At 43.2% G+C, this 26,712-nt stretch overlaps 1 protein-coding gene across 2 annotated transcripts in view; it reads right to left on the bottom strand.

The window, feature by feature from the left end:
• rnf152 (ring finger protein 152) overlaps positions 1 to 18,114 on the bottom strand; it is a 31,484-nt gene extending 13,370 nt beyond the window's left edge. For both annotated transcript variants that reach the window (XM_029457607.1, XM_029457606.1), the window contains exon 1: positions 17,406 to 18,114. The gene's annotated coding sequence lies outside the window, so the exon portion shown is untranslated. The remainder of the gene's footprint in view (positions 1 to 17,405) is intronic.
• Positions 18,115 to 26,712: the final 8,598 nt, after the last annotated feature.

A 26,712-nucleotide genomic window follows, 5' to 3' on the forward strand; every position in this document is an offset into this window, starting at 1 on the left:
GGGTTGAAAGGATAATACTGTTAGATTAGCAAAACATGTAGCTTTTAGATTAGTACTCAGACAGCAGCATATTAACATGCTAAACATTAGCATGAGGTTTGTAGGTAATGCTAGACAACAGTAGTACGCTGTTATTAGAGTCGTAATAGAATCGCATACTAAAATGTATTATTTTTAGACAACATAGCCCTACTAAATGCTACATGGTAAATATTAGAAATATTAACATAATTATGTTAGTATGTCACTATTACTAAACATTAGGCTCAAGTTGCAAACAAGGAAAACATTTAACGTGGCTCTACTTTACAGGTTTGTAGAATTATTACTAGATGGCATAAATCTACACTTTAAACCTTCAGTCATGGATTTATATAAAATACAATGTCAATGAATTATGAAGGCTACACAATGAGTCCCCATTTTTCATTTTCAGTTTGATGAAATATGCCGACATATTAAGGCTCAAAGAGGGTTATGCTTGGTGCCGTGTTGGCTTGATTGACAGCTGTCTCTCTCAATCATACTCAGCCATGGTGGTTTTCCACTTACTCAGCCTATTTTGGCTGCACACAGAAGCCACATTTTTAATTTTAGCCTGAAGCAGCTGATAAAATGGTGTCGAGTGTAAACTCACACTCCAGGCAACCACACGGCGACGTCACAGATCCTGCATCAGTATACGTCTGCAGAGAAACATCTTGGCTTGAATAAATAATCTCTCACGGGTTCCTAATAAATAACACAGACTTGACAGTGTTTTGGTTCCCATTACGTTTACACATCAGTCTCTGTTCTCTGACAGCAGCACAGGTGTGGATGGACTCTGGTGTGTTACAGAAACACCTGGAGAGGCATTTTGCACAGTAACCTAAATGTTAATGACTCGAGCAGCTGGTGAGAAAATTGACAGGATAACAAGCTCTGATGAGGCCTGCAGAGTTAATCAATGCCAGTGACATACGATGAGATGGTCGTAAAAGGACCAAACACACAAAGATGCAGTCAATGAAGAGTACAGTGCAAATTCAGCAAGTGAGAGCTGAACAGCCTCAGGGAAAGAAATATCCAGTTTTACAGGGCCAATGTCAAATGAAATGCACCAACTCCCCTGTGCAAAAAAATAAATAATGGAAACAGATGGGAGAGGAGTTTCACAGCAGGAACGTCGGTGTGCTACAGAGGTCATAAATCAGCCGCTTGCCATCGAGTGTCGTCAACCAGGCAGCAGAGTCCGGGCATGTTTCAATCAACAGGCCAACATACAAGCTGACAGCAAGACCGAGGACAAGCGCCCGAGGACTGTGACCAGCCCGATTAAGAAAGGACCCGGCAAAAAGAACGACATCTATCGAGCTTTTTCTTTTTTTTTTTTTAAAGGAGGAAAGAGAGCATGAATGAGCTTCTGATAAAAGAACATATGCAAATTGACCCTTTAAGTCAGGGAAATGGGTCATACATCTCTGGAGCTGATAATCATGGCAGCTTCCACATGCTGTCACACGTACAGTACTGACGCAAACGGACGGACTCATGAATATTCTGAGGCTGTTTCTCTTTAGCTCAGTCAAAGCCCAGGTCTACCTCCATCTGAGCTCTGCTACAACAAAGCACCTTCTATCAGGTGGTGACATCTAATGAAAGCACAAGAAAAGATTTCACTGACATCGTCATTAGATGATTAGAAAAAAAGTTCTAAGACAGGAAGACATTGATGAAGTTAAAACGCTCTTGACCTTTAAAAAAGGAACTTAGAAGCTGTTCTGCGGCTCCATATTAATTTTAAAGTTAGGATGGAATATCTTTTCCAGTATTAGTTGCTTGTGAAGATTGAAGAAAATGATGATACGATGGAAAGCTCCAGTCAGAAATGGACCTTGAGGCGTTTCCAAGGTCAAGAATGAACTTAGATACCGTTATAAAGCTGAACTTCCAACGCTCCACAGCCTCGTACTGTAGATTAGTGGTTCCAGATACAGCAGCATAACAGACTGAGAGTCTATTAATGCTTAAAACCAAGCAACACTAATGGTTTACCATTGGTGATCCAGCTCACTCAATAACACCACTTCCTGGGGTGATTCAGAAACAGACACCAGTATTTGGTTTCCGACAAACAGAGGAATCTGAATGAGGCTGGATTTAGTTTGGTTTGATCTAATAGGGCATAATTATACATGAAAAGCCCGTCTGGTTCGGTATTAAGTAAACACAGCCACAGGACATGCAAACACTCATTTTGAGGCCAAGTGTGGACATCCTGTAGATGCAATCCTGTAAAATCCTGCCTTTGGGATTTTAAATATAGCAAGTGCACAGAAAAAGATGTGCTCATTTCCTCTTAGAGATCAAGGAAAACATGTCGATGCCACAAACACATTCTGAGTTTAGCAAACCTGCAGCCCGCAAAGTGAAAACTCCACCTGGCCCCATTATCCACTGTTCCCCACCTGGGAATTCTTTGGCAACAAAGCTGGAAAATTATTTATTTTCCAAGAAAAATGGGAAGGGAAGGGAAGGACAGTGTTTTGTTTGATCAGACCGCCAGCTCGCGCCTTCACTCAGGCCACCCGAGGAGTGGACAGATTATCATCGGCTGTCTGGGAGGAAGCAGAGCTGCGGGATCAGTCGCCCGACCCACCGAGGTTAGGCCTCTGGATGCAGATAAAGCTTTGCTTTTTATCAAACGCGTCGCAGAGAAAACCAATCTTAAAAGCTGCAGTGTGGCGCTGCAGAACTGTCAGACTTAATGCTTCAAAGTGGTTAAATCATAAGAGAGGTAATGGCAGCCATTTCAAAGGGCACCTTAGAAAAACGATGCTTTTCTTGAAATAACCAAATTACTTTGGTAAGAACTGCGTGGCTATAACCCCGGCAGGGCTTTCAGGAAGAAGGAAATCAGGTTAATTTCCCAAAAATAAGTACACATTTAAATATAAGGTCATAAAGCAGCTGGTCATCACCTTTAAACCTGAACTTCAGCGCCAAACTCTAGAGAGAGAACTTTTAATAAACATCAACACCAAGATAAACTGCATAAATCCTGTAAGGTGACTTTAAGTCAAAACGAAAAGCACGCTCGCATAAAGAACTGTGAGGCTTTAAACCAAAAGGAAACCCCATGAAGCACCGAGGCAACACATCTGACGCCGAGTCCAGCTTTCTCTGGACGGAGACAGTCACAACTCCTTTTTGTTCCAATTCGTCCTTTCCTGTGAGCGAAGATGTGTTTCATATCATCCATGGGGATCCGTGTTGATTCAGTTAGTGGGAATGAATGAGACACTCGCTGTGCAGCCTCATGTTGTGAAGAACTGGCTGTATTTTCATAGAAAGCTCTAGCCTTGTGCAGCTTTAAAAAGTGAATTTGATTTCGTGCCACCAGACATTTTCTCGTGGTAAATGAATCCTGTACATGGATCAAATCAAATTTATTTATATAGCCCAATATCACAAATTATACATTTGTCTCAGTGTGCTCTGTCCTCAGACCCTCCGTCCTCAGACCCTCCGTCCTCAGACCCTCCGTCCTCAGACCCTCTGTCCTCAGACCCTCTGTCCTCAGACCCTCCGTCCTCAGACCCTCCGTCCTCAGACCCTCGCATCGCACAAGGAAAAACTTCCTAAAAGAAACCCCATAATTAAAGGGGGGAACATGTTAGAAACCTCAGGGAGAGACTGAGGAGGGATCCCTCTCCCAGGACAGACAGACGTGCAATAGATGTCGTGTGTACAGGATAAACAACATAGTACAAATACAACATGTGACAGAAATGATGTGTTGAAAAAAGAGAAAGTTTGGATGAATCCAGGAAAATGTCAAAAAGGCTTCCTGGTGTCCAGCAGGACCAGGGCAGCAGGCGCAGCCACGATTCATGATCCTGACGTAAACTTTATCAGTGGCAACCTGCCACATGAGACACAGACACTCAGGCTGATCCAAGGCAAGCCTGAGCCAGCCCTAACTATAAGCTTTATCAAAAAGGAAAGTCTTTAGCCTGCTCTTAAATGTGGAGAGGGTGTCTGCCTCCCGAACACAAATATACAGATAAAGATACGTTATCTGATCATTCACACATTGTTTTAAAAGTTAAATTCAAGTTAAAATACTTTACAACCCGAGTAATTCTCAAAATTTGACATTAATCTTTTGAAAAGCTTGTATAGAGATGTACTTCAAGGCTCACCAACAGGCTGCTTATTTAACTGCACACTTCAGAATGAGGCAGTGAGGTAGTTTGTTGGATTGTTCCTTAGATATGCAATATGCTACAAGCATTGTAGCATTGTTTGTTATTTTCAAGCAAAAAGTATTTTCTGCGTTTCTCAATTTGATATCATTGTAAACTGAATATTTTAGTTTTGGGAACTTGTGAGGAACATATTCCACTCTTTCTTGCCAGTTAAGAGATGAAACAATTCATCAATAAGACAAAAAAATAATTAATATTGATTAATCAGTGTTAAATTTAATCATTAGTTTCAGCCCTAAATCAGAGCCAGTAGAGAAGCTTGCGAGCCCAAGTGCTAGCTTAATTTATTTTGCCGTTGCTGTCAGTTTTATGGGGAGTTCACATGATGAAGCCAGATGTAAATGTGGTTAAAATGTCTCTTTATCCAAGCGAGAGGTCTCGTTGCACACATCTCAGGTGAACTTCTGTTCAGCACCTGGTGCAAAGAGCTGAATGTAAACGCAGCCCACTGAGGGAGCAGCTAGCGCGACACCTGTTGGCTCTCCTGTTGCCATGACCACCAGCAACAGCAGTCAGCGAAGTCACTGCAGCGTCCGCCGTCGGTCGGGGAATCAGCGCTTCCTAAACAAATTAGCCAGGAGAAAACTGTTGAGGCCCGGGCCCTTTAATTACATCAACCTGAAACCAAATTATAGGACGACTCTGCTGCGCGTAATAACTAATGCACATCAAACACTCTCCGCCCCAATCTCCTCCTCCCCACCCTCTTCCTCCTGTCCCACTCCATCATCAGTTGGAACATTTATATCGGGGTATTCATTCCCAGGAGAGACAGAGAGAAATGTCAAGACAAGAGAGACATGGCTTATCCTCCCTCCCTGGCCTTTTCGTTTCTCGTTCTATCACTCCCTCCATTCTTTTTGCTTCCCCGCTCCCCTTCCTCATTTATTCTCCGCCACTCTGTCTCTTTCTCTTTTTATCCTGTCATCTACATTGTGAGGAGTGTCTGCGATATCCTCCGAGCTTCGGCTGTGTAAGCAGAGCAGGCGAGATGAGAAGCAGAGGTGTTGTACGCAGAATAGTGAAGCACAATATGATGCGATTTTAAATTCTGCCACCGGTGGAGCAACATGAGATATCTCTCCAAAACTGGTGGTTGGCATTAAAGTAAAGAAAAGGGAGGTTTGCTTATCGGTCTTATAAAGTGCGTTTAAAATGGAGAACGGATGCTGTCGGGATACTCAAGTTGCTACAAGGTCGCGAGTAAAGAAACGTATTTCAGATATGCAAAGATATAAGACATATACATGGAACACCAGCTCTTTCCCAGGAACTCAGGAACTCTAACTGGTTTTTTGACCAGATATAAGAGAACAGGTAAACAATATGATCCGCCATCTTGCTGCTACTGTTTACTTCCCATGTGTAACACCATCCATAAAGAGGGTGTTGGCGATTAGAGCACAAAGCGAGTGACAGAAACAAAACTGTCATTTCTTTTTTTTGCGTCATCGAAGGAGAAATAAATCAATAAATAAGAAATTGCTGTTGTCAGATAATCACAAGTTACATTCAGGATTGATTCCAAAATGAATATATGAAGCAGGAACATGTGCCACTGCATAACCCTGAAGCGCTTATCAATTCATTATAAAAACATTGGAACTCCACATCCTCCTGCTCACCTCCAGAACAGTGGCCTTGTCAAAACATATTGTTTATCTTTAAACCATTACAGCACCATCCAGGCACTAATGCAATTAATTACTGAATCATACCATGCTGATGCCCAATGAATGAGATCGGTCCTTTGGGCTTTTTTTCCGCATAACCAGGTACACACTGTCCTACTCAGGCGAAGCAGGGGAGGCTTTTAATAACATTTAGTATTCAAATTAAACTGTTGTATGCAGCCAAAGCTCCGGCTTCCAGGGTTTCAGCTCCAAAGTAGGATCAATTTACAAGCCACTTAATTCAAATTGTGTGGAAACATGCTCACAAGTACGAAAACAATCGGCTCGCCCAGTAATGGGGTCTGCGGGAGGGGGGGCTGACGTGTTGACATGCCTCCTCTGATGCTTCAGTACACAACCAATACCACAATACAGGGGGGGGGGGGGGTCCAAATGCTTTGCTACTGAAGTGCATCGCAGTCAGTATTTGTTGTACTTCAAACACCTTAAGTTTCATATCGAGTAGTTTGATGGAGGTTTACTTCTCTCCAGAGCTGGAGGTCTTTGTCAGCAGATGCAGTTTGCTTGGTCGTCATGGAGACGGCTCAGTGGTCATCACATATACACAACCACCTGTTACTCCAAACGTAGGTCACGTGATGACGCCTGAGCCAGCTCCATTCACTGAAGGTGAGATGCGCTCAAAAGCTCCAAAATACAATTTCCGAATTGTAGCATGTTGATCATGTGATCCTGTGTACCAACGCTGACTGACAAATGAGATGAAGACCATGAAATATACTTTATTAAATAAATTAAGTGTTGATATATACACAGTATATACAAAAATACATAATTTTTAACATTTCTCAGCTATCCTCCTGACCGTGTGCGTGCGTGTATTTGTGTTTAAGGGTGTGTGTGAAAAGGGGTCAGTTCCAGCTGCGCCACATGTGACCATCAACCTCCCCGCTGGCAAGGTGCTGGGCGAAGCCTCGACCGGCTGCCATGGACACACACAGGCATTGAGACGCCTAATGTAGCAGAAGGATGGCTGGCCCAGTTTGTCTGTTTGTGTGCTGCTGGGTGGAGTCAGTGAAGCGCTTCCTCGTGGCAGTAAAGACACATTAGAGCCCCAGTGGAGGATTTGTGATGGATGAAATAATGGGATGCTGCTGCAGACTCCCTTGTGGCCAGGATGATAGTCTCTAGTTATCTTGTGAGGAGCATGTGTTAAATCTGCAGAGATGTTCCCTTTTACTGTAGAATACAGAAACACATGCGTGTGTGGTGATTGCATAAGAAAAGGGCACATATGTGACAGACTATATCCCAATCAAAAGCAAATCACACACGACAACACGTCTGAGAACTGTATCCCTTCTGAATGAAAATGAAAATTATTCATCTCAACACCCCTCCCATAACTTGTTTTACGTCCAACAATGATCTGAGCAGCGGCGCTGCCAAGCACATAACTTTGGCTACGCGGACAGGCTCATTGGCAGCGCTGGACAGAGTGGGCCGTGGTAAATCCAAAAGGCAGTTTGTCTTTATTACGACGTGAATGGAAGGAGCCGATGAGAGATCTGAATCCAAATGTCAAGTAGTGGACAAGGAGAGAAAGAAAGTACCGTGCATCTCACGTGGTAACATTTAGTTCACCAAAGGTTTAGCGTGTTAACTTCATCATGTTGCATTTAGCACTTTAGAATTTAGTCTGAATCAGTGGCACTTTTGCGTCGCTGTATCTTCCCCTGATTAGCTGGATCAGCTCATTAAGCTGGAAAGCGTTGACGTTAGATCTACAACCATGGGCGGACCACTTGAACCGATAGAAGTCCAAACATCTAACAATTTCAATGCATCCGGTGGTGGAAATCTTTACCTGTTCATAGTGCTAAATAAACATCCAGAGACTCACTGGAGTCATTAGGATTCATCCTCTGGGAACCATGAATGCCATCCAAACATAGTGGAGGAGTTTAACTTTGACTAAAGTGCTGGACTGACAGACTTACGTCAGATGAACTCCCCTGCTGCTCATCTGCCTCTGAGCCTCATGCTGTCTTTCTTTTATCTGCCCTCCTTTCCTTGATCACTCATCTTCCTCCCCTCCCCTTTATCTCTCCCTCCTCATTGGGAGCTCATTGCGAAGGTTCCATCAAACCACGGTCCCTTAAGGGGTTGTGTCCTTGTATATCAGAGGGAAAAAGGGAGGCAGGAAAAAAACAATCTCAATCACGGCAGGCATGTGTTGTGACTCCTCTACCCTACAGACATAACACAGCATGCAGCCTTTTCCACAGAATGTCCCCAAACAAGCTCCGCCAGGTTCGAAAGGGGAGGTCACCCTGGAAATTTTTTTTTTTAAAAATCACATTTTAACAAAGACCTTCCTCTCCCGGGATACCGACCATATTAACAACCGTCTGACTGCGGCTCGCCAAAGCCACCGCTGCATTTCTTTTTACGCGATGAAGAAGCTTTCGAATTCAATCCTCAAGTCAAATCTGAAAGTACAATTTGATGCCCAAAAAAAACAAACAGTAGATGTATCTTTCATAGCCTCTGTGCAATCATTAAGTCGCCATATGCTGCAGCTTTTCCTCGTGACGCTTTCATGAAGAGCGGTCGTCACAGATTGTGTCACGTCCTCGTAATAAATAATGAAGGCATGTGCGAGCCGGCGGAGGCAGACAGCCCCAGATGTTGGAATATAAGAAAAGTGGGTCAGGTGCCTGGCTGATGCTAACCACGCGGCTGACGAGCAGATGGCGGCGAATATTCGGACGAATCAGGAAAACAGCGGTCAGAGAATGTAGTTTTATCATTCGTCAAGCTTTAAACTAAATGCAGACGCAGTCTAGCAGGCGTTACTTACACCTGAGGCGAGCGATGTGTAAATGTGACCTCTTGGAGGGTCAAGAGGTCAGGAGCTGCGTCACCTGTAGATGACTCCGTACAGCACCATTCAGTGTGCGGTGCTGGTTGTGTACGCTGGACCTTCACAGCTCAATGATGTCTGTCCATCTCTAATCCCACACATCCATCATCCTCCATATCTGCCTCAGATGTGTATCCAGCCCAGGTCCATCATCCTTTTCGTGTATGATCAAAAGTGACACACAAACCTTAAAAGAAATTAAAAAGCAAGCTCCTCCAGCCAACACTGGATCATCATGCAAATCGCCGTCGTAAATCGACCATAAAAACTGAAGCTCGTCAATCACACCTGGGTCATTTGACGAGTCACACACCACGCCCTTGTGAAATTAAAAGCTCCTTATTCCCGAGTAATAACAACAATTATCACTGCAAAGTTAAAGAGCCTCCTCTGCTCTTTGCTCGCTCATAAAACCCAATTGCACATGAGGTTTATGAACGAAAACAACATTTATTAATGCCTCTAAAAGGTTCCCACGTCTCGTCTGTGGCTTCATCATTAGTATTCTAACCACAACGACCCTGACATGTTTAGTGTCCATGATTTGTCTTGCTCCGATAGCTTTCTTACACTACACTTGACTGCTTGTATGTCTAATAAATACGACAGTAAATTAATTGTGGATACAGCCTCTCCCTGCCTGGGCAAATGTCTTTCCTCTTTTCCTAAACCACACACACACACACACACACACACACACACACACACAGTGTGTTTGCATTGTGCTGCAGGTGAGAAGAGGAAATATGATCCTCATTGACAAGAATGAGGATTCTGTCTTTATCATGCAGTCCTGTTGCTTATTCTACCCAAGTCCAAGGTGATGTCTTGAAATGTCTCGTGTTGTCTTGAAATGTCTCGTGTTGTCTTGAAATGTCTCGTGTTGTCTTGAAATGTCTCGTGTTGTCTTGAAATGTCTCGTGTTGTCAGTCCAGAACTCAAAGAAATTCAGTTTAATATGATAGAAAACTAAGAAAAAGCAGGAAATCTCCAAATTTGAGGCTGAAAACAGAATTTTATGACATTTGTGGACAATATCGAGTAAAGCTCTTCCTGTCGCTCTCCAGGCATGATCCCTGTGTGTCCCTGGAGGAGAAGTCATTGTCACTGAGCTCCACGGATCTTTAGGTGTGTCGGAGTAACATAAAAAAGCATATTAAAAACCCAGAGTACTGAGGTGTGATGGCTCCTCGCAGGTCCGTCCTGGGGAGGATGTATGAAACAATGACGCACGTCTGACACCAGACTGCAGGTGACTCAGCGGAGCAGAGACCTACATCCAGGAGGCTGGAACATGCTTCACAAAAACATCCATTTACTGCAGTTGGACCTTATAATGAGGAACATGCATTAGGTGCTCCGGCTACAAACAAACACAGTCTAAAATAAAGCATGGAGGTTTTATGTTCAAAGAAAGTCGCCCATCTGTTTGTCTGTGGTATTGTTTCCGCTTGCAGCTGTGTTTTCAACGAGCAGCATAGCACACAATGATGTAATCACAAACAGCGTACCACACACAGCTGGCACTTCCACTGACTCTACTGATTTCAAGAGGCCTGCAGGAAGGTCTTTTACGTAATTGCGCACGCATGCAATGATGCTCGAGCCTTTACTCGATACGCTTTATCACAACTACACATCTAACTATTTCTATTAGTGTTCTAATGCACTGAACATACAAATTGGACTAGAAGTAGCAGGTGTTTTGACATTTCAAAGCAAGAAAAGAACAGGTGGAAGTGCTGACATTAAAAACAGCTGCTTTAGTTTGGCAGTTTCAGGGTCTCTGCGAGCAGAAGCATGTCAAACATTCTCTCATTCGTCACCTGAAGAACTCTTGAAAGGCACTTTCTAACAACTTTTGCCAATTTCTTACAATAATCCAAATATTAACCATAGCACAGCTCTGTCAGTGCTTTAGCTGCTGTATCACAAAACAAACTACATCTGCTGTCATCATGCAAGTCCAGTCTGGCTCCTGGAGGCGGCGTTACACATTAAATCACTCTCAATTGGACCAGAGAATGATGGCTGGGTGAGCTGCCAACATGGCTGTAAAGAGGAGACTAACCAACCTCCAACAGACTCATTTGAACAGATTTGGCACTTTGAAACATGAATTAATGTCCACAAAGGAACATGTATTATGTGAACACTGCACTACGCACAGATATATTCCGTCAGTGTCACGTACGCTCTGAAACCTTCTACTAGATCCAGCTCTTCTTCTCATTGACTTAATGGATTGTGAAAGCAAGGTAAATGATTTTCCTCCGACAACAGAGGATGCATTAGCCTTCACCATTTGTCTGCGTGTACAATCCATCCTGCAAACGGGAATAACGGCATCTATCATCGGGGGAGACACACACGAAACAACGGGAACACTGGGGAGACGGTGATTGATTCAAATTGGATCCTTTTCAGGAATCCTAAAGCAGCAAGCAGAGCCAGATGCCACAGGTTCATGGCTTTCCCCCAAAGAAACGCATTCAATACTGTCACTAAAGGACGGATGGACGAGTCGGCGGGTGTATCAATACGCCTGTTTGTATGCATGCAAGCCTCATTTTAGATAGAGAGGCTGGACAAATGGAGTGTCAGAGAAACAGGGCAGTAGCTGCAGACAATCAAAATATCAGGAAACAAAAAACGCAATACGTGCAGTAAATAACACATCTACTGATGCGTGCAACTCTCCGGGAGCGTCTCAGTCTGTGGGATAACCTTGGAGGTCGAACACCCCCCAGTTACTTTTACCATCTTCCTTCAATTGCTACTTTAAACCTCATCCTTTTCTTTTTTTATTATGGCAAATTAAATTTACCCAAGCAGTGCAGGCCTGTGTTTCAGTCTCCTTCTGCTGAGGAGGAACCCCCGCTGGCAGATATGAAGACCTTACCTCATTACAGAAGGTCAACGCCGGCGCCGCCGTCAATTGTCAGGGAGCTCTCAAAAAGAGCTTGAAATTGATTTATCATCGACAACGCTGTCAGGAAGGATCCTGTGACAAAACATTAGGATGCATTACAATGCAGAGAGAGACGAGGAGGAGGAGGAGGAGGAGAGGTGAAGGTCACAGTGGAGGGCTCGTCATCGGATCTGAACCCTCAGAGGAAGCGTGCGTGTTTGTACCAATGAGCAACAGTCCTAATACGTTTGCACACAGTAAACTTACTGAACGGCATCTCTTTCGGAAGCCACGAGAGAATTGGTATAATGTGCGTTTCAGCCTTCCAGCAGTCATGCTCATTGATGTCCAACATTGCACTCAGTCAATTAAAATGGACGGCTGACTAAATCTTATCGCCTATCCCCAGCTGCATGTTGGTAATCATATCTGTATGATCATTTATCAAACGTGTCAGTTCAAATGACTCCCAAAGATAATTTAATCTATGAATTATATCAAATGTGACATCTTCAAATGTCTTGTTTCGTTCAACTAAGAGAGGAAGCAGCAGATCCTCACATTGGTCAAATAAATGAATTACAATATGAAATGTGTCGTCAGCTCATCTTCTTTGACTGATTGTCAAACTGTGGAGTTAAAGTTTAATGATGTTAGCAAAAGCATTAAGATCAAGATTAAGTTCTGCAAGATTTATGAAGATAAAGGAACATGTGAGGTTGTGTCTCATTTCCAAAACATCGTCCGATCTTAATGTATTTGGTCAATAAAGTTGAGATATTTGAAGTTCCATTTCAAATGGCGTATGAAAGCGGCCTCACTGACAGTAAAATTGTACATTTACTTCATCGGTTCATGTCGCTACAACGTGCTGAATGTTAAAGCGCTGCAGTAAAGTGCAGATGAGAGCGTCGACCGTCTCTGCTCAATGAAATCATGTGTTTTCTTCAGGTAGCACAGAAGTCAACAAGCCTGAAACAAGCGTCTCTGTGTTTCCTGTCACTTCCTGTTTTTGGTTTGCTGGTAGCTTGCTAGACCTGGCCACTTCCTCCTCTGAACCTGTATCTTTACACAGACAGCAACTCATGCTGCAGAGAAGTGCTTGTGAAATTAAAACCTCAGATTATCGCTGCAGGAAGTTATTTGTAAAAAAAAAAAGCAGAAGAGCCGAGAGACGCTCAGTTTCAAAGTGGCTGCAAAGTAAAAACATTAGTGCTTCTCTGTCTTTCCTCTTGCCACAGAAAGCTTCACACGACAGAGGAACAGGATACAAACTAAATGTTGCATTTTGTGCAATCGTAATATTCCAACTCTGCGTCCTGCATTGAAAAACAACCCAGACGATGTCAAAGCTCCGTCCCTGAGCTCACCTGCTGCAACAATATAAAGAAAAACTAAAAGAGAAGAGTGTGAACTCTGGACAAGGAGAGAAAAGCTAAATCAATATGGTAAAACTCCTGACACAAATTATCCAAGATGCCGTGAAGGCCGCTTTCTCCCAGCAGATGGGAACCAATTAGCCACCTGACTCCCAGAAAACACTTGGGCAGCCGTACGGAGCCAAGATGCAAATGAAGCAGAGGGAAAGGTAGAAGCGGACCTGCCAACTGTCTGGGGAGAGGAGCAATTAATGGAGGAGACAGCGGAGGTGCAGTTTTGGGAAATGGAAAGTAGAATAAAGTGGGAAATGATGTATGGAGGCGGCGCAGAGCTGGACTGTAGGTCCCCGGAGAGGTTACAGAAACAACGAGCGGAGGGCAAAAATATCTGTTGATGGAGAACGTTGTCTAATCCTGCAGGCGGTGAATCCTCCATCAGCCGGCATCAACATCAGCTCGACACATTCAATCTGAGGCTAACATGGAATCATTGATCTAGTTAATGAACGTCGTGTCATATTTATTTAAAGCGATGCAGCGAGTAGGCCAGAGGCGGCGAGCACTGCAGAACATCACGACATTCAATCACCATTTTTGATGGTAAAGCCGGTTAACCCAGCTGTGCTCCAGTCCCCCCCCCTCACGCTCTCTAGAACATATAGCTGTTGGCACGACTAAACGTACTCCGATCAGGTCTCGTTAACTCGACTGTGTGTTTTCGTCACGTCAAACACAAACAGTATGATTACACTCATCGGTCCATGATCACATCTTTAATCTGAATCAGTCGGAGCCTTTATCAAACCCACAGCTTTCTACATCACAGAGGATCCAAACCACAACAGGGACGTAAGAAAAAAGCCTCTGATGAAATATTATCTCCGGTAATGAGAAATGAAACCGTGAGAAAGAACTTAAGTTTGCAAATGTCCCCTTGTTCCATCTGTACCTGCCAGGTAAACCCGTTAGCATTGTCAATAACCAGAGCGGCACATAGCGTTAAGGCTGGGTCACACAGCTGCGTTTATCCATTTACAACAGTGACTGTGAATATTCACGTCTCATGTACTTCAAATCAGATCTGGATTTCTCTGTTTCTCGGTTTACAGAACAGCGTTTCACCTGAAAGGGGGGAGGGCGTCGGCGGTTGATGCGCTGCCGGTTGTGAGCATGTTAGCACGCTGACGTTAGCATTTGAAGTGCAGCCTCACAGAGCGGCTAGCATGGCTGATGACTTTGTTAGTTTTAGTTTTTCTGCATTTGTACAGAAATATATCGATTAGCATCGCGACTCATCCCCAAGTTAAAAACTCAGCTTCACGTGACGTCATTCAACTTATTAGAAAACTGGAGAAACCGACAAAATGCAAAGAATGATCCGAAAGCTGTCGGGGATCAAAATAAATAAGGTGCCACAGGAATAAAGCTGCAATCTTTACAGATGCCAAATTCCCAGCATCACATTTCAAATACATCACAGCCCTCTAAAGTAAGAGAAAGAGGAAAAAAGGCTGGAATAAGATGCCAGGACAAGTTAAGCTCTTAAGGACAAATTCGAAGCTGTGATCGTGTCTAAAGCTCCATGCCTCAGCAAACTCGAAGGCAATGTTTACCTTCATTCCATCTGACTGCTCACAGAAGGTATCAGGCAGCTGTTGGATAAAGCCAAGTCAATATTGGTAGGTGGAGGTGATATGAGGAGACGTATTCCTCTGGAGATTCAGTCGGACTGGCTGCTAAATCTTATAACTCTGCATAATCTGTGTTCTTCCAAGAGAGTGCATGAAAAGGACTCCACCTGGGAGACACTATAGGTCCAATTGGGAAAATTCTATCCATCCATCCATTCTCTATGCATCTGAATCTGTTACTTCTAACCTGGATGCAGGAGTGTTGGATCCACAGGAGCATTAGTGAGGTGCAACACTGATGTCATCAGGTCTGCCTCACATTCAGAATTCCAGTCGCACCTTCCCGAGGTGTTGGACGGGGTTGAGGTCAGCGCTCTGTGCAGGTCACCAGTCTGTGTTCTTCAAACACCAACTGTGAAAACCTTCTTTATGGAGCCTTGTGCACAAATTCATTGTAATGTTGAAAAGGGACAAACTCTCACACTATCGTCAAAATATAATTGTAGCATTAAGGTTACACCCTGAGCAAGCCAGGGGCCAGTCTATCACCGTTCAAACAGGGAAGGTTGAAGCACATTGACCTTCAAAAAGGTTGGATTTGTTGCAAGGCCGCCATTGAATTGCCTACTCTCCACAGGCGTTTGACCACTCTTAATATTTCCCCACGTAATATTATGTAAGTCCACTTCCTTATCTTGTTTCAACAACTTGAGCAAATTCAACTAACTGATGCATGATAGCGGTTTTCTTTGCAGCTCCAGAGCTTTTTCTTTCCCACGTTGTTCTACATGTTCGCTTAAAACAAAGAGCACAATGATTTAGAGAAATGTCTCAGGAGCTTTTAAATTACTGCGAGGCAAAATGATCTGACAACCTGAGTCCAAGCATACGAAGCGCTGACAGACAACACAGGTTGTATGTGTAAAATCCAGCTTCATCTTTGTGTGTTGTTCATTTCAAAACACACTAATCCAAATCCATCACGTGTCAATTAAAAGTGCAATCAGATTTCTTTTGACTGCCCGTCTCTCTGCCAAATTCTCCAACCTGGCGGGTTGACAGGTTACCACAACGCTGTCCAATAAACAAGCAACTTACAAATTCATGTTCTGTTGTTTTGAGCCTGTGTAAACTTTAAACTGAGCAAAAACACAAGAATGTAAACCTTCCAACAATAGTTGAATCTAAATAAACTAAGTGTGCCTGGATGACTACACTGAGTGGAACCATGTGTCCTCCTGCATCCTTCTTGTTATTCCTGCAACATGTGGACCTGTTTGTTACTACATCGTCTCCTCGTGACTCACCAACACTGATCCCTTTTCAGTTGCTTCAATCGTTGTTAACGCCTTGCATATATTCATCACTCAAATGATATCCCAAAAAGACGAAACATAGTGTGTAAAAGTAAGGAAGCTAGGGGCTAGTTGGTGCCCCAAGGCCCCCACAGTAGGTTAATCCGGCCATGATCACACTCTTCAAATTCCTTGTTTTGTCCAAACAACACGACAAACCTCAAAGGTATTCAACTAGAATCCATACGGCTGTAAGCACTCATACAATGCACATAAATAACACAATTGTCATGTACCGTGTGTCATCATCAGTGTACTGTAAGACAAAAAGGAAATGGTTTTACAGACGAGGAGGGAGCAGCCCAGAGAGCAGTGACGGTTTGCAACTCGCAGAACAAGAAATTAAACTGACAGAAAGTCTCATTCTAACACAGTAATCCTGCAGCCAATTAAGTTAGCTGAGAATTAAGTGAGAGTTGACACATCCTAAATGTTGGATGAAGTCCAGCAGCAGCAAATAAGGCTTTTAAAAAAATAAAAAAAAGCAGGGGGATTACAAGGTTTTTCAAATTCATGGGGAGGAAGAAGATTTATAATGAGAAAAGAAGAATGCAGATTTAAGAGTGCAACCAAACTTTACATTTAGATTACTGGAAATTCTCCTCATCTGACCCTTTTTATTTTATTTTTGCATTTCACAAAAGGTGAAACAGTAAGCTCTTTCTTCAGGCAGAACATGGAGGGCATTTATCAATTCTATGTCTGCAACTGAAAACACACCGGATTCATTATCGCCTTCCAATCCCACTCCAGGGGAGGAGGCTGACAGGAAGGATGCTTTGGATAAATACTTTACACTAAAAACATTCCTGTTTATAAGAATGCAGAAATAAGGTCAATCTAAAAGTTTTTAACAAGTCACAGTGCTAATAAAACCAGACCCCCGCTGTAGCATGCCGTTTTAAGATGCAAGAAGGTACGGGAATTCAGATAACAACACAAAGGGCGTCTGATAGTGAAATAGCAAAAGGAACATATGATTCAGATAAAGCACTAGAAATGTCTGTGGACCATGTGTCCATTTAACACAGAATTAAAATGCAGCAATGCTCAAAGTACACACTTCCAAAAAGGTATAATAAATACAACAACAAAAAAAGGTGCAATCATGCATTTCGTGTTCCATGAACACAATGCACATGCAGAAGTGTGCAGACAAAGCCAAACAGCGGGGATGCGGCTCCCACCTCTCACGGACAAACAAAGCAAAATCCTCACATCGGAAAGAACTTTGTTGTGTTTCCTCAACGCTTCGTCAGCCAAACTCCTTACAATAAAGAATCATTGTTAGGACGGAGGGGGAATGTAGAGCTCACCTTTTGTTAGTTCCTCTGGAGGATAACAGCAGCAGTCCTCCCCCGTCTGTCTGTGCGTGTCTGTGCGTGTCTGCTCTCCTCAGCTCCTCCGTGGATGTAATCGGAGCAGCGGCGGCTGCGAAATTGTTGCTGCGCGCTTCGCCTGGTTTAGTGGGCGTCGCGGCTGCTCGCTGTTTTCTTCCTATGTTTCAAACCAGCGAAAACACAGAAAAGCCCTCCCACTCTCTCTGAAAGCGTACAACCTCTCACCGTAGAGAAGCATGCATACACACATTACAGGCTTCGTGTCCCCGCAGGCTGGAGGTGTGATGCGATGCGAGTCTAGCCGACGGTGAGCAGCCCCGAGCCGGCAGCCAGCACTACTGCTGCACCGCTGCGCTCCGTTGGCTTTAGGTGGCTCTGACTGCACTGCATAAAATGTCCTTCCTGACATGGCTTTGTGTCTGACACAGTTTTAAAGTCGCGACAGAGGCGCACACATACAGGGACAGCATGTCCTGCAACATGTGAGGTCCAGGTGGCCTAATCCTCCTCGAGTTCACCGAAGAAGAAGAAGAAGAAGAAGAAAGTCCCTTCTTGTCTCTTAAATGCCCCTGTGGTTAGTTCAAGTGTCCCTGTAGTCACTGAAGAGTGTGTTCTGTTGCTAAAATGCCCCTTTAAAACAGCCTGAATGCTCTTCTAGTCACTCAAGTGTCTTCCTTGTTGTGTTGGTTCAAATGCCCCTCAGCCTTTATCTTTATCAAAGTGCCTTCCCTGTGCTGTGCCCCTCTGGTTGGTCAAATCGTCCCTCTGGTCACTTAAGTGCCCTTTTGTTACCCAAATGTCCTTCTTGTTGCACTATTGCTCCTCCTGTTGCCCTCCAACTGGACCAAATGCTAGTCTGGTTAGCTCTACTGACCTCACCACAACCAACATCCTTTTTTAACATCCATGTTTTTATATATTTAGCCTACATAAGGAGGCTTGTGTCATTGTAATATATCATTACACACAATCCTTGGAGACAGTTATGAACAAACTCTCTAATGTTCAACTTAGTTGCAGCTGGAGTTATAACTGCAGCACTTTGCTTACAGACGTAACAAGAAACATTTCAAAGTTATGAAACTACAAGATTATGCATGTTAAGTATAATTGATTTTTGGAACATTTTTAACAGAACATGTTGCATCATTTAAACTTTCTCTCTTTTAAAAAACAAAAAAGAAGAGAAATATTTTGCATGTTTGAGTCCAGACATGTTGACCCAGCAGTGTGGGAGGTTGCTGTATCACTATATACACACAGTTTATTTTGTGACTTTGACTTTAGGAATAAATATCAGAACTACGATAACACGGCTTAAATTCAAACTCAAAGCAGAACCATGGTAAATCTAAAAGTATAATTGTGGCTTTAATGACCTTTTGCAGTTGTTATTTCTTGCAGTGTGTGGCAGCTCAGAGAAATGTGAAAGTGTTTCCTCTGAAAAGTCATGTTAGGACAGATTTGTCTTGTTTGTACTGATTATCACTCAACCATGGACAACGCTTCATTCATTTAGGCCTTGAGGTATATAAACCCTAAAACATAAAGCACTTTGAATAAAACATCATCTTAAAATAAAAGATTATATTCAAAATAATAAACTAGAATATTTCCATATTCCTCAAAGGAAAAGAAAAATAACAAAAAGTATGATGAAGAAAGTATGAACTCTCTAATGAGCAGCACAGACACACTGTCGCTGTTCCTCTGAGAGCATTACAGGAGAACTCTCCCATCTTCTGTCTGAAGGAGCTCTGATTCACAACCATCAGACTGCATGTGGTGTCGACAATGTTATTTAAAATAGTGGCAATTACAATTCCCAGGAAAACGACTGTGACATACCCGGAGACGGCTCGCAGTTTTGGGGTTAAATTATTAAAGAGAACCCTGAGGATGCATTTAACAAGATGCTATATTTCTATATATATATGTGTGTGTGTGTGTGTGTGTGTGTGTGCTTTGGAACATCTTAGAAGCCACCTGGGCTGCATGCCTGAGCGTCGGTCCCTCTGGACTTCACAGTATCGCTGCAGTGTAAGCACTCTTTGATATATTTGCTTTAATTATGGAGGATAATGAATTTAAATTTGTGATGCATCAAGGCTCTGAAATGGCAAGCCACCCTTGGAGCCGGCAAATGGCTGATACTGCTCCGGGCTCCTGGGGAGTTTAGGGAAGTCTTAAACAAGATTGAGCTAATGGAAATAGATCGGCCTCTGAAATGCTAATGTTGACTTTTGGTGTCTAAATCTGGCTGCTGCCCATGGGACACACCATGAGGCCCATTTGTTCAAATACATGCACGCTTTCACAGGGAGGAAAAAGCTAACCTTTAGCGCACCCACACATAAATACTATACATTTTGTTCATCGACAGAAACCAACCAATTGTGCTTTCAGAGACAAATCGCACAGAAAACCAAACGTTCACTTCACTCTGCCTCAGTTTCACACAGAATTATGTGAACCGTGAGTTCTGCTCTCCATCGACATCCATATTCGCTCAGCCCGCCCACTTGTAGCCGAGCCGCTGGCAATTAATTAAAAGGAACCTCATGCACCGCTCAGCCAGCTTGTCAGGCCTGCCAGTCATCAGCGCGGCGTGACAATGATCTGACCATCAGCGGCTTAATTGGCATTCGGAGGACATTTTCTGTCCTCCTCACTGTAGGCTAAATAAACACACAGGCAGGCAGGATGCAACCTTCAGTCCTGGTTTCTCTTGATCAATAACCCTGCCACGCCACGTCTGACAGCTGCAGCAGCATCTTCTAACCTGTGTTATGTTGACTGAGCAGTCACAGAGTCACAGCAGAGAACAATTAGAAACTTCTTCTGAGGGACACGTTAAAGGTTTGAATTCAAAGGAACAGTCTTGTGTCGAGGAATGTTAGATGTAGTGTCTGTAGGCTCCAGCGTTTATTTATAAAATAATGTAAACACTAGTTGCTACGTGCATGTTGGCTCATACTTGTCCCACTGTCACAGTTATCATCATATATTAGCCTAAAAAGCCCAAAACGTATCAGACTGCTGCACGTTTGACCATCTCCCTCACATCTCATTGTAATAGTCTATCTTACAACAGGATATCATTATAATGCTGTTGTTTCTATGGTGTCACATCCAGAAGTCGCAATACATTATTTATGTTGTCGGATTGCTTTGTTAGACTGTCTGTCAGCAGGATTACGGAGAAGCTGCTCTCCCGATGTTCACATAAGTTGTTGGAGGGGTGCAGCACGGGTCAAAGAAGAACCCATTACATTTTGGAGCAGATCCGAATCACAGAGCGGATTATTCTTCACTTACAACAACATTGCAAGGCGAAGGTCTGCACGCTCCAGCTACCCTTGTAGTCGTTCTGTTTTTGTATGCATGCATCGTGTTGTTGAATCATTTCAAATGTGTTTTTGGACTCCTGTCAATACACAGAGTGGCTTCAGATGTTCTACACGGTTTCTTTGTGTTCCTGCCTGTGCTGCACCCACCTCTCATATTGTATCTGGATAAGAATTGATAGAGGAGAATGTCCTTCGTTGCCTTAGTATTGACACAAAAATAAACCTTTAAGGTTGGAAGAATGAAGCTTCTCTGTATCTGAGCTGTAAAATATTTTATCTTTTGTGCGGCATCATCTCTGTTATTATCACCGTGTCTGTGTGCGCTTCATTCTCTTCTCCAATGTTGTTCGTGTCACAGTGTGCAACACTTCTGCTGCAGAGGAAGATGGCACACTAGGAATAGAAACATGTCAGCATGTTAATATATTGAAGGTACAACTCATTTAGAAACAGAAGGTTTTAACATATACACATACATGTCTTGGTATTTTGGTGCACAACAATAAAAATAAGAGAAAATATACAAAGTACTGCAAAAGTCAAGGATCATAAATATAAAATAGACATTTACATTAACAAACACGATGGAATGTGCAATATTAGTGCAAGAGACACACACACACACACACACTCACACACACACACACACACACACACACACACACACACACACACACACACACACTTTCTACCTCCCTGTCATCTGTGCATCTGTATGAATAAATACAGTACGTTTTTAGTCTTCTCTTTCCGTCCACACACATGTATGTGACCAGACTAAGGCGGACAGTGTGTCAGTGTGCATCCTGTCAATCACGGGGTGAAGGTCTTCTGCAGCCGTCAACCTGGACCAGTGACGGATGCACGAGAACGACGGCTGCCCTTTCTCCCACGATGCACTTCCCTCATTGCCTCGTATGAATGAGTGATAAAAACACTGAGCACTTACATTCCTGACGAAGTAGGTCAGCTGTCGAACGGAGCAAAGACTCCAAATGGGACGGAGGCACTGAGTTAAAGCGGGCACACTTCTGTGGAAACTTTCACCGCCCCTGTCGACATTTACATCACTAAACATCAACCACCTGGTTCCACTTCAGGCGGGAAAGAAAGTAATTGGGGCAGGGAGGGGGTGGCCTTTCTTCTTCTTCTTCTACGGCATAATTTGAAGCATCAGAGCCGAGTGTGTGACTGTTGTGTAATTGTGTTCATAAGCTCAGACGGCACAAAGGCAAATTCTTCAAGAGTGCAGTGTTTTCAGCGAGTAAATAAAAGGCGATAGTGATTTCTTTTCCTGCTGGGATCAGACTCTTCAAACAGCCCCATCTCTCCCCTACATCCTCCCCCATTTCCCCCATTATACAGAGCTTCCTGTGCCTCCATGGGAGCTTCTAATTGCCTATTGTACTTGCTGCTCGGCTGTCTGGGTGATGCGCAGTGACAAGCCGCATCCTCAAAAAAAAGTGACGTGTACTCCTGAGGTTCTCCGGGAAGAGCTTTATCTGTCTCTCACATGATTTCTCTCCCCCACACACACACTCTTGTAATTTACTAAAGTATGTACGTCAAGTGGAAGTGGAATCTATGTCGAGTGGAAAGTGAGCATGCATGCCTTGCTCCCACGGCAACCAGCATTAGAGAAGTTTGTTCAAAAGTTGTGCTCAGAAGCTGCGAGCCGTTCTGGGGAGGAAGGACAAAAGAGAGGGAGATGAGCTCTCCGTTATCTCTGCTGAAGGCTGCTGCGATAATATTCTCAGGTTTGAAAATGCAAAATGAGGTTTAACCCATGTTACTAATGGAAAATCCACATCACGCGTTAGCTGTAACAACAAGAGGCACACAATATCTCTGATGCTCATATGTGAAAGTGCTGAAAGTAACCCTTTAACAACATTAAAATAGAAAGTACTTTCTACTTAATCTACAAAAAGAGTAAATTAGGATGGATTTGATCAACCTGTTGACAATCCTTCACATATTCAAGTATAAAGAATGCATTCAAGCCGGATATCATAGCCTCCTGAACCCATCATAAACGAGACCAGAGACGAGTGATGGTCTCTCTGCAAGACTTTCTGTGTGCAGGAAACACAAGCAGCTCCAGAACGGACTCCAAATAAAGTCAATCAATAGAGTCTATTAGGAGCCTTCCTCTCCGCAGCACCACTTTGTGATTAAGACTGATTGCACGATAGTTCCCAACTCTACAAGCTCACAAGCATCGAGTGAATGCTGCGTTTGTGTACGAGGGATTATTGGGTACAGGAGACACTTAAAGAAAGTCTGCAGTTGGAGGAACAATAAAGTTTCAGCTTTGCATCTTCAAAATATTCCAAGAGGCTTTTTAAAATAGTTTATTTGGCTTGAATAAAGAAACACGTCATCAGTCAGTTTATCAGAGAGAAAACAACACATGTAGAGATATCATGCGAGTAAAAAGTACAATATCTCTGAGATTTATAAAGTTGCATAAAATGGGAATACTCAAGTAAAGTATTTGCACTTCATTAGTTGCATTCCCTGATCTCCAGTGCTGCGGATAACATGTGACACGAGGTCAGCGGTGTGGGGGATCTACAGTGAACATGAAGAGATGGAAGGTAAAGTCAGGCAGCTGCACAGAAAAGAGTAACTGTACAAAAAAAACACACAATTCGTCCTGGTTATCAAATCAAGCAGACTGAAATTAAACTCATCCGTTAAATTAGTGTAATCAGTGAACCTCTCAACGGTTCATCAGAGAGATCGGCTCCGTCCCCCCCATCTGCTCCCTGCCAATTCCACTCCAGCGCTGCCTCGGCCTGCAGACTGATGAGACCCCGCAGGCCTGGCAGCGGGTTCAGCCGCCGTGATGAGGATATTTACATTTTAAGCATTTGGCCGACGCTCATATGGAGAGTGATTTACAGTCAGCGGGACCCGAGGGCTGACCTTGTGTGAGTCACTGGTCCTCTTTGTTTCACGAGCTAAGATGTGGCCGTGTGTTATCAGAAGAGGTGTCACAACAACACATTTAAAACTCTTTGTAGCTCTGGAATGAATTAATCAACCGCAGATGAAACATGACGCTGAAGTGTTCATCCCTCTTAGGTTCATGATGTTTATTTATTTACAGTTTCCCAGTTGTACTCTCATAGCAGTGACAACACATTGTCTACTTTACAACGTAATTAAATTAACAATGCATCATCCAAAGGGACTCAAAATAAAAGCACCTTGTGGTGCCGGTTTAAAGATTTCTGCACTTCTTGCATAAAAGGAGGTCCATGTAACTTCCACTGAATAGCAGGGACTGTGACCACAAGGTTATTACAGGACAAATACACGTGCGAAAGATTTATTTAACCTGCTGCCAGGAGTTTCAGCCCAGTAAAGAAAAGAGCACTTTCCCACCTTCAGCTCAAGATCAGAGGAGGATGAGGATAAAGAGTAATGTCTTACTAAATCATCACTTTTATAAAGACGCTCTTGTTAATGACACTTCTTGCTGTAGTATATTATTAACTGAAGTTCTTCAATGTATTCACCCTTGACTTATCACGTGTGTGTGATTTGTAATCAGCTGGCTCATCCCTCAACTGACCACCGACTCGACACACCAAGGCGCCTTTTTTACCCCAAAAGCATTTCTCTCAATTGATGAAAGGGGTGCTGATGAAGCTGATGAAGCTCCCCCCCCTCCGCCTTCAGCCTCAACCGCTTTCACCCAATCAAATCCCCCTTTCAACCTCCGCTCGATGTGGAGGAGATAGGAGTTAAGGTGACCCTCGTTCTGAATGCGGCCGGGGAAACTGTATAATTGGATACACTGACTTGAGATTGAGTATATCGCAGGTAAAAATAAAAAAAGGGGCTCTGACTGACCCATTCTCCTGGAGTCTCTGCTCCGAGATGGATGTTTGTGAATGAGAGTAATCATAGGCTGAGAAGCAACAATCAGTTTTAACCCGTCTCCCCTGTGGTTACCTCGCTGCGAGCTAAACACACCAGATGTCGACTTCTTCTCCTTCATGTTTATTCATGGGTCAGTATCTGTGTTTTTAACTATGCATGGCTCTATGAGTCAGTCTATCACTTTGGTTCAAACTGAAATATGTCAACTACTATTACAATAGATTACCATGAAACTTCCATGTTGCCCCAGAGGATGAAGGCCCCAACCTTTGTTGATCTACCGACCTTTGCCGAATGTCTCTGAATAAAAAGCAGAACAGAACCTAAGTATGTGAGAAAGCACCCTAGAAATGGTAGCTGAATAAGACTAAGAGACTACAGCTGAGTGGATGTGCTTTGAGGTGAATGCTAACACCAGCATGCTAACACCAGCATGCTAACAATAACATGCTGATGTTTAGCAGGTATAATGTTTAGGCCTACCATCTTAGCTTAGCATGCAAGCATAGCCTACTAACATTTGCTAATTAGCAATAAAGTTTGGCAATCTAGAGCCAAGGTTGATGTGAATAGTTATGCAGTTACTTGGTCATAAACCAAAGTGGGATGTTGACCTGTTGGATGAACAGTGAGTAGGATTCATCCTCGAGGAACCATGCATGTCTGTGTAGAACTTCATAGCACTCCATCCAATAGTATTTGAGATAAGTCAGTCTAGAATGAGCCGTCCACGATTAAAAGTCGACAAGGTACATACAGAACACGACACAAGGCCTTGTGCCCCAAATATGTCAAAGACACAACCCATAAGTCAGTCAACAGTAAAGTATCACATTAATAATTTCCCATCTGTGGCCACAGAAGCCTTTTTAACTTGTTCTGAAGAGCTGAACCTTAACTTTTATAGTTTCAACTCTCCTGCTGGTTCTTTCCTCCAAAACCTAAAACCATCGTCAAGGAATCAGAAGTCAAACCACTTATTATGAATCAGCGTTGATAAACCTGCTAAACCTGCTAAACCTGCTAAACCTGCTCCTATCAGGGGCGTTAATGTTGTTCCCCCGACATACAATAGAATGAAACGAGGAGCTGGCTGCAAAACGAGTGACATTCTTATCAGCTGTATTTTGTGCAAATGTTAGCATGCTAAGATGCTACGCTAATGCGGTGAACATGGTAAACATTGCACCTGCTAAACAGCAGCATGTTAGCATGTTAGCATGTTAGCATGTTGAAGTTTGATTTTTAATAATCAAAAGCTATAGTTTGATGTTGTGGTTTTTTTAATTTGTTTGACCCCCTCTGTAATGCATCTCTCAAAAGTTCTGTATGAATAAGTTGAGCAACATCTCCTGGTTTGATTATTCGTTAGCATTAAAAAGATCCCTGTTATCATACCTTGATAGTTTGCCGATAGGGTTAGTAACTTCCCTCTGATGTGGTTTAAATCAGGACGGTTTCTTTGTCTTTGAAGCCAAGTTGAAATACATTTGGGGGATATTTCAATGGAGGTCAGATCAAACAGATGCACACCGCAGATCTAAAGCTGGTGAGCTGCAAATTAACAATCTCTTTAAAGTTGGAATATGTAGATTTTTTTCCACATTAAAATAAGAGATGAATAAAATACATCTCATACATTCACAATCTGTGTTTTTGCAATCTGTGTTTCCCTAAAGTTAAATTAAATGAAGGTAAAAAGCTTACAGAATCATGAGGAGCTGGAGGATGTGGCCCGGAGAAGGGAAGTTTGGGGTTCCTTACTGGAGCTGCTGCCCCCGCGACCCGACACCGGATAAGCAGTAGACGACAGATGGATGAATGGATGACCAAGTTGTTTCTTTCTTTCACTCCAGATAGCCAGATGAAGACTTTACGACAGGAGGTGGTGCTTGTGGAAACATTACTGCTTTTGTCCACAGGGGGCGCCAAAATCAACACAAAATACACGTTGTAGTTGCTTTAAGTAAGGTTTTGAATGCAGGTCTTTGTGTGTCTGTTATTAAAATTCCTGATAATAAGCCACTGTCTGTTCTCTG

The sequence above is a fragment of the Cottoperca gobio genome, chromosome 20, assembly GCF_900634415.1.
Source record: "Cottoperca gobio chromosome 20, fCotGob3.1, whole genome shotgun sequence".
Lineage (NCBI taxonomy): Eukaryota > Metazoa > Chordata > Actinopteri > Perciformes > Bovichtidae > Cottoperca > Cottoperca gobio.